Source organism: Narcine bancroftii, chromosome 8 (genome assembly GCF_036971445.1).
Source record: "Narcine bancroftii isolate sNarBan1 chromosome 8, sNarBan1.hap1, whole genome shotgun sequence".
NCBI lineage: Eukaryota > Metazoa > Chordata > Chondrichthyes > Torpediniformes > Narcinidae > Narcine > Narcine bancroftii.
Window position 1 is genome coordinate 79,736,693 of NC_091476.1, and position 9,369 is coordinate 79,746,061.

The following is a 9,369-nucleotide window of genomic DNA, read 5'->3' on the forward strand; positions in this document are numbered from 1 at the left end:
AAACAAGGACTGGTTCGACGAAAACAGCCAGGAAATCCAGGAGCTGCTGGCAAAGAAGCGAGCTGCCCACCAGGCTCACCTTACAAAGCCGTCCTGTCCAGAGAAGAAACAAGCCTTCCGTCGCGCATGCAGCAATCTTCAGCGCAAACTCCGGGAGATCCAAAATGAGTGGTGGACTAGCCTCACCAAGCGAACCCAGCTCAGCGCGGACATTGGCGACTTCAGGGGTTTCTACGAGGCTCTAAAGGCTGTGTATGGCCCCTCACCCCAAGTCCAAAGCCCGCTGCGCAGCTCAGACGGCAAAGTCCTCCTCAGCAAAAAGATCTCCATCCTCAACCGATGGTCAGAACACTTCCAATCTCTTTTCAGTGCCAACCGCTCAGTCCAAGATTCTGCCCTGCTCCAGCTCCCTCAACAGCCGCTAAGGCTAGAGCTGGATGAGGTCCTCACCCAGGATGAGACATATAAGGCAATCGAACAACTGAAAAGTGGCAAAGCAGCAGGTATGGATGGAATTCCCCCAGAGGTCTGGAAGGCTGGCGGCAAAACTCTGCATGTCAAACTGCATGAGTTTTTCAAGTTTTGTTGGGACCAAGGAAAACTGCCTCAGGACCTTCGTGATGCCACCATCATCACCCTGTACAAAAACAAAGGCGAGAAATCAGACTGCTCAAACTACAGGGGAATCACGCTGCTCTCCATTGCAGGCAAAATCTTCGCTAGGATTCTCCTAAATAGAATAATACCTAGTGTCGCCGAGAATATTCTCCCAGAATCACAGTGCGGCTTTCGCGCAAACAGAGGAACTACTGACATGGTCTTTGCCCTCAGACAGCTCCAAGAAAAGTGCAGAGAACAAAACAAAGGACTCTACATCACCTTTGTTGACCTCACCAAAGCCTTCGACACCGTGAGCAGGAAAGGGCTTTGGCAAATACTAGAGCGCATCGGATACCCCCCAAAGTTCCTCAACATGATTATCCAACTGCACAAAAACCAACAAGGTCGGGTCAGATACAGCAATGAGCTCTCTGAACCCTTCTCCATTAACAATGGCGTGAAGCAAGGCTGTGTTCTCGCACCAACCCTCTTTTCAATTTTCTTCAGCATGATGCTGAACCAAGCCATGAAAGACCTCAACAATGAAGACGCTGTTTACATCCGGTACAGCACGGATGGCAGTCTCTTCAATCTGAGGCGCCTGCAAGCTCACACCAAGACACAAGAGAAACTTGTCTGTGAACTACTCTTTGCAGACGATGCCGCTTTAGTTGCCCATTCAGAGCCAGCTCTTCAGCGCTTGACGTCCTGTTTTGCGGAAACTGCCAAAATGTTTGGCCTGGAAGTCAGCCTGAAGAAAACTGAGGTCCTCCATCAGCCAGCTCCCCACCATGACTACCAGCCCCCCCACATCTCCATCGGGCACACAAAACTCAAAACGGTCAACCAGTTAACCTATCTCGGCTGCACCATTTCATCAGATGCAAGGATCGACAACGAGATAGACAACAGACTCGCCAAGGCAAATAGCGCCTTTGGAAGACTACACAAAAGTGTCTGGAAAAACAACCAACTGAAAAACCTCACAAAGATAAGCGTATACAGAGCCGTTGTCATACCCACACTCCTGTTCGGCTCCGAATCATGGGTCCTCTACCGGCATCACCTACGGCTCCTAGAACGCTTCCACAAGCGTTGTCTCCGCTCCATCCTCAACATTCATTGGAGCGCTTTCATCCCTAACGTCGAAGTACTCGAGATGGCAGAGGTCGACAGCATCGAGTCCACGCTGATGAAGATCCAGCTGCGCTGGGTGGGTCACGTCTCCAGAATGGTGAACCATCGCCTTCCCAAGATCGTATTATATGGCGAGTTCTCCACTGGCCACCGTGACAGATGTGCACCAAAGAAAAGGTACAAGGACTGCCTAAAGAAATCTCTTGGTGCCTGCCACATTGACCACCGCCAGTGGGCTGATATCGCCTCAAACCGTGAATCTTGGCACCTCACAGTTTGGCGGGCAGCAACCTCCTTTGAAGAAGACCGCAGAGCCCACCTCACTGACAAAAGGCAAAGGAGGAAAAACCCAACACCCATCCCCAACCAACCAATTTTCCCCTGCAACCGCTGCAACCGTGTCTGCCTGTCCCGCATCGGACTTGTCAGCCACAAACGAGCCTGCAGCTGACGTGGACATTTACCCCCTCCATAAATCTTCGTCCGCGAAGCCAAGCCAAAGAAAAATATCCTTTGGTTGGAATATCCTCCAGAGCAATTAATAACAGTAAGGGTGAATTTTGAACTCTCCCTTGTAGTTGGGCAGACAATAAAAACATATCAGTCCAAGAGTAAGTTTTATATCTGTTCGAATAATATGAATAATCTCTTTTTGTGTTGTTTTCTCCATATATCTAATAATTTCAATTCCTCCATTGAACTTGATGTGAATTTAGCTGCTTTATTATTTTTTTGGTAATTTTCCCAGTTTTATCAAAGAACAGGTCAAAGCTAAAATTAAAATCTCCACCCAATAAAATATGCTCTTATGTGTCTGATAACTGTAAAAAAAAATGTCTTGCATTGTAATGGAGGATTTAGACCAGCTTATGCAAGAAGGGATGCAGTTGCATCAGAAGACATAATCTAAATTCCACCATGGGGCCCAGGATGCAGTTGAATAGGAAGACATTATCTAAATTTACACTATGGTGCCCAGGGATGCATATGAATCAATAGACATTATCCAACTTCCACCATGAGGCCAAGAGATGCAGTTGTCTTTTGTTGGTCGCAGACTGTCAGGAGACCTTGAAGATAATTAAATCATTTGTTCAAAGAGATAAGATCTGAAGTAACAATTTTTTGGTAATATAAGCCATGGTCCCACTGCTGAAGTTTGAGACTCTCCAAGAGGTGGCAACATCTCTCAGAAAGAAGAACTTCAAGATTCCAAACCGACGTCCTGTTCTGGGGAGGTGCGCCGACAACCTACTACAAGTGTGCAGTCGTCACCTCACTTTGGCAGTTGGGACCAGTCCAGGCATTGATAAGTATAATTGGGAAGGGCTTGCGTGTTGTAGTGTGAATTCAGCTTTAGATTTAGTAATAAAGACTTATATAAACTGAACTGCTCTCAGCGTGTGTGTCTATTTTCTTTCGGTACCTCGAACACTGTGACCAATCTAAAATGAACAAAGTGAGAGGTACAAGTTTACCCAAGACAATTGCATAAATTTCTGATCATCCTTATTTTTATCAATTAAGATAGCTACACCCCTAGCTTTTGAATTGTAAGATGATGCTAATACATTACCTGCCTATTCTCTCTTCAGTTTAAGATGTTCTGCTTCTGTTAAATGTGTTTCTTGTACAAATACTATATCTATATTTTCCTTTTTTAATGATGTCAGTAAAATGTCAGAAAGAACAGCATTATCACCCTCCATTTTATGGATCGTGGTTAAACCACAAAAACTCATGTAGCCGTAAGAAACTAACAAACAAAACCCCCAACTCCCGGGGACAAAGAAGAAATTATAGAAAGAGGAGAACATACTTCCCATTTTAATAAATAATTTCAACAAGTCCTCTTATGGTAGGCAAGCCATGGGCAGATCTTTAACAAAATCTTTGGCCTGAATAGAGTTGTTGAAGAAGACATTCTGCTAAAATAGAATAAAAACTTTCAAAGTTGTTGAATATCGAAACAGAAATCTATAACCTTTATCATATAAAGCCTTCTTAACCAGATTAAACTCTTTCCTCCTCTTAAAAAGAGCTTGACTCAGATCTGGATAAAAAAAGATTTTGTCACCCTTGTAATTTAAAGGTCCATGATCTTTAGCTCTTCTCATTGTCAATCCAAGAATCTTTTCTCTATCTTGATAGTTTAAAAATCTGATCAATATAGTCCGAGGTCTTTGATTTGGTTCCAGTTTTGGTCAGAACACTGTCTCTCTCAATCAAAATTTTCCCTTTGAAGTTTTCTCGTCCAAATATTTGTGGTATTCAATCTTGAAAAAAAGCAAATTACATCTTGACCTTCTTTATCTTCAGACACTCCAACAATTTTAAGATTATTCCTTTGACTTTCTTATAATTTATCAACCCTTTGTGAAACATTATTTATTGATTTAGTTAAATAAATTTTAACTTGTTGTATTTCTCCAGTTAAAAATTTTAAATTATTCTCTATTGCATTTGCAAGATTATCAATTTTATCCTCAATTTTATTCATTTCTTTTTCTAAAACTTTGCCTTGCTTTTAAATTCTTTTGTAGTTGCATCTTCAACTTCATGTAGACTTACTAGAATTATGTTCTATACCAGGTAAGTTTCCTTCTTGCAGACCTGAAGTGCTAGACTGGCCCTTAGGAAGGGTAAAGGTTTTTCTCCCTTTAATATTTTCATCCGTAGTGCGCATGCGCAATAAGTCGTACATGCACAATGCAGAAGTAGTTTTCAAGATGGTACCATCTTTGCGGAGAGCCACAGGGATGGCTCTGTGGGAAGATGCTCTCCTGGGCTGTCTCCAGCGGGTACAGGAAGAACTCCAATGGCTGGCTTCGTTCAAGAGGTAGGCCCAGGTTCTTTTTCTTTCCTTGGTTTGGGGGGTTTTCTTTCGGTGTAGTTTTGGATCTTTTTTTCTTTTTTCAGTTACATTGTAATTAAAGTTGTGAGTATTTGATGGTCCTCCATCAGCCAGCTCCCCACCATGACTACCAGCCCCACCACATCTCCATCGGGCACACAAAACTCAAAACGGTCAACCAGTTTACCTATCTCGGCTGCACCATTTCATCAGATGCAAGGATCGACAATGAGATAGACAACAGACTCGCCAAGGCCTTTGGAAGACTACACAAAAGAGTCTGGAAAAACAACCAACTGAAAAACCTCACAAAGATAAGCGTATACAGAGCCGTTGTCATACCCACACTCCTGTTCAGCTCCGAATCATGGGTCCTCTACCGGCATCACCTATGGCTCCTAGAACGCTTCCACCAGCGTTGTCTCCGCTCCATCCTCAACATCCATTGGAGCGCTTACACCCCTAACGTCGAAGTACTTGAGATGGCAGAGGTCGACAGCATCGAGTCCACGCTGCTGAAGATCCAGCTGCGCTGGATGGGTCACGTCTCCAGAATGGAGGACCATCGCCTTCCCAAGATCGTGTTATATGGCGAGCTCTCCACTGGCCACCGTGACAGAGGTGCACCAAAGAAAAGGTACAAGGACTGCCTAAAGAAATCTCTTGGTGCCTGCCACATTGACCACCGCCAGTGGGCTGATAACGCCTCAAACCGTGCATCTTGGCGCCTCACAGTTTGGCGGGCAGCAACCTCCTTTGAAGAAGACCGCAGAGCCCACTTCACTGACAAAAGGCAAAGGAGGAAAAACCCAACACCCAACCCCAACCAACCAATTTTCCCTTGCAACCGCTGCAATCGTGTCTGCCTGTCCCGCATCGGACTTGTCAGCCACAAACGAGCCTGCAGCTGACGTGGACTTTTTACCCCCTCCATAAATCTTCGTCCGCGAAGCCAAGCCAAAGATTTTAAAAAAGACTTTAAATGAACTTTAATGGTAAAAAAAATTGACTTAATTAGCGCTTTATTTATTAAAGTACCCAGGAGTCATAAGGGAGCTCTGCGTTCCCTACGGCACCATGAGTCCTGCCCCTGTTAATGTTTTCAAGAATATCAATTTTCTTGGCTAATAAATCCTATGACTTCATAACCTCTATTCCTTGCTTCCGTTTTTTCCTTTAAAACTGTCATTTCCATTTCTATCCCTTTCACTCTCTCTTCTACTTCTTCAAATTCTTTTTTCATATCAGTTATTACATTTTCCATGCATTGAATTTTTGCATTTGTTTCCAGTACACAGACTTTTTTAACTTTAATCTCTGACATCAATGTTTCCATCATTATTCTCATTTGGTCATCAAAGTACCTTATATATACCTTTTGTATTTGTTTTTTACCTTTCATTTTCTTCTGTATTTTTTCTTGTTTCTTCCAAAGCTGTCTCTTGTTCCATTTCTTCACTTGATATTGAGCCTGATTCCACAGCTATACTCATTTCCATTATGCTCGCAGCAGCTGCCGCCGGCGCCTGCACTCTTCCATGTCTTGATTGAAATGCTTTCCATGCATGCACATAGGCATCCCTTTCTCCAACTCTGCCAGCCACCGGTGGAGCCTGCCCTGCGCGATGTCACACTCATGTTGCTTGCCTACCAGACTCGCAGCTCGGGCTGCCTTCTTTAAGAGACCTCCTGGATCTGGAGCACAGATAAGGCCTTCCCTTTTGTCTTTGGACACTTTCTTTACTTCTTTACTAATCATTGCGGATTCTCTTTCTCCAGTGCCATCTTCAGACTTTTCTTTCAATGGTAAACTAATGATTTTTAAACTTTGTAACACACAGCTTTTGTTTTCTACTACTTCTTTAACTTTTCTCTGGAGAGGGCTAGTCCCATTGGACCAGTTGCTCCTCCATCACGTGATCACCTCCGGGGTTTCAGGGTTTGAGTTGCAGGGAAAGGCTGCGCAGGCTGGGACTTTATTCTTTGAAGCATAGACGATTAATAGGAAACAGGTTTGGTAGGTCTCAAAGGCAAAGATCTGGACACAGGTTTCGCTAGCAAAAAGCTTTATTTGCTCACGGCAAAGCCATGGGAAAATGAGGTCTCAAGGTCTCACACACACACACACACACACACACACACACACACACACACACACACACACACACACACACACACACAATATATATATATAAAACACTCATGGACCATGGGGAGGGCGGAATAACGGTGAACAAATGTTTACAGTTTATTATTTAGTGTGGGAACCACACTTGTTGGCACTAAGAATTCGATAGAATGGGATAAATAATAGCAGCAATGAAACCTGCACACAGCTCATACATGGGCGTGGAAAAAAGATAAACACATGCATACAATCAAGGGAAATGTCAGTTCATGTCCTGCCATCCCTTGACCCTGGGTGAACAGTGCTCTGTGCTAATCTAGGGACACTGATCAGCACTCCCAACCCCTTATCTCACCAGCAGCTTCTCAGCGCAGGTTAAGAGTGGAGCAGGGATCCATCGAAGATGGTAAGAGAATGAACAAAGGGCGCATGGCACCTTTATAGTGCTGGGAGTTCAACCCAAGTGATTGACTGGGGGGGTGGGGGCAAAGGCTCGGTGGCAGGCAGGCTAATCTAATTATGAATTATGGCTGCCACTGACCTGAGGTCAAGTACAGGCAGGCGGGAAAGTAGGGCAAGTAATTAACATGTGCCAATAGCAAGGTGTGTGCTGATAGGTGGGGCAGAACAGTTGCTTGATTGGCAGCTGGTGTCCTCCGATTGGTAGGGAGGAGTGCCGTCACGTGACAGCCACGACCTCTCCCAATGCAAGGGGTGATTTGATGGAGGTATTCAAAATTATAAAGGGGACAGATAGAGTTAATGTGGACAGGCTTTTTTCGATTGAGAGTGGGGGATATTCAAATAAGAGGACATGGATTGAGAGTAAAAGGGGAAAGGTTAAGGGGAAACATGAGGGGGAATTTTTTCAAGCAGGGTGGTGGGAGTGTGGAATGAACTTCTGGCAGAGATGGTAGAAGTGAGATTGATGTTAATATTCAAGGAAAAGTTGGCTAGGTATATGGACGTAAGAGGTATGGAGGGTTATGGGCCGAATGCAGTCAAATGGGACTAAGTGGGAGAAACTATTTGGCATGGACTAGAAGGTCAAACTGGCCTATTTCTGTGCTGTAAATGATTATATGGTTAAAAGTTAATAAATGTAAAAGAAAACAAAGAATAAATATTTAAAAATTTGGTTGGTCAATTATGCATACATATCATTGGGGGAATGTTCTGGAACATTCTGAAGGACACAGGATTCATCTACGTTTGGACGCAGATGTTAATTAGGGAGAGTCAACATGGCTTTGTTGATGGGAGATTGTATCTAATGAATTGGAGGGACATTTTGGAAGCACTTACGTGTGTTGGTGAGGGGAGTACAGGTGAAGTTGTCCACAGGAACTTCAGTGATGCCTGTGTGAAGTCCCATGTGGAACACTGATCGAGAAAGTGAAAGTCCATTAGATCGATGGCAAGTGGGCAAATAGGAGCCAAGGTTATCCTTTAACAGGAGACAGAGGATAATGTTGGGTGGGGTTTGTGACTGCAGATCCCTCCCTCACAATGACCACAGGAGCAGTGCTGTTTATCACATGATCATGATTTGGATGTGAAGGAGGGAGGTGTGATCATTGAGTTTCCAGCCAACACCAATATCGATGGAGGTGTTGGCAGGGAGGAGTCAAGGCTCAGGAGGCAGTGATGTTGACCAGCTGGTGCTTTGGGGACAGCAATGGCTGATGGAATTTAATCCTGGTGAGTGCAAGGGGGTGCATTTTGCCAAATGCACTGAGGGTGTGATGTCAACTGAAGGCTTGGGCTTGGGGGAGTTGGAGGAACAGAGGGACCTTGACATACAAGTTCATGGATCCCAACAATTTGCACCATGGATGGATAGGTGGTGAAGAGGCTGCATGGCCTACTGGACTTTGCTGGTTCGGCAGAGATAATAAGAGCAAGGTGATCAAGGTACAGGCCACTCAGATACCTTTACATGCCCCCACCCTGCCCCTCACCTACATTAAATCTGTGCCCTCCAGTTTTCGTTTCCCCTTCCTGGGCAAGAAGACTGTGACCACCCATCCTCTATTTCCCCCATGATTTCAGAAACCTCTTTAAGGTCACCCTTCAGCCTCCTTAGTTCCCTGCTTTGCACCAGCAAACACAGTCTCTCCTCACAATTCAAGCCTCTATTTCTGATAACATCTTTGTAAATCTTTTCTGTACACTCACTGGCTGAATGACAGCCTTCCTCCAGTCTGATGAATGGAACTGCGCATAGGATCATAAGTGCAGTCTCACCAACGTCTTGAACAGCTGCACCTTTGAGAGAGTGCAGAGGAGATTCTCCAGGATGTTGCCTGGATTAGACAATGTGTTTAATGAAGTGAGGTTAACAGGGTTAGGGCTTTTCTTTTTGGGTCCAAGAAAGGGGAGAGGTGATTTCAGAAGTCATCAAGATTATAAAAGGCACAGATGGAGAGATTGAACAGCCAGCACCTTCTCCCCAGGATTACAGAAGTACTGTAACCTGAGGGGAGGACATTTTTGGGGAGAAGTCTGGTGTAAGCTTTTGACAGAGTAGTGAGTGCCTGGAATGCATTGCTAGCAATGGTGGAAGAGGTTGGTTCAATAGGGATATTTAAAAAAAACTCTTAGATGGGCACATGGATGTAAAAAAGAGGGCTAAGGATGTGAGATTGAG

The 9,369-nt window shown here is 44.5% G+C and overlaps 1 long non-coding RNA gene across 2 annotated transcripts in view; it reads right to left on the reverse strand.

Moving 5' to 3' along the window:
* Window positions 1-9,369, reverse strand: part of LOC138740945 (uncharacterized) — a 111,647-nt gene that overhangs the window by 41,377 nt on the left and 60,901 nt on the right. The window contains exon 3 of one of the 2 annotated variants that reach the window (XR_011343221.1): window positions 3,742-4,013. The exons of the other annotated variant lie outside the window; for it this stretch is intronic. This is a non-coding gene — a long non-coding RNA (uncharacterized lncRNA). Of the gene's footprint in view, window positions 1-3,741; window positions 4,014-9,369 lie in introns of those variants that run through there. 2 annotated transcript variants of the gene reach the window in all.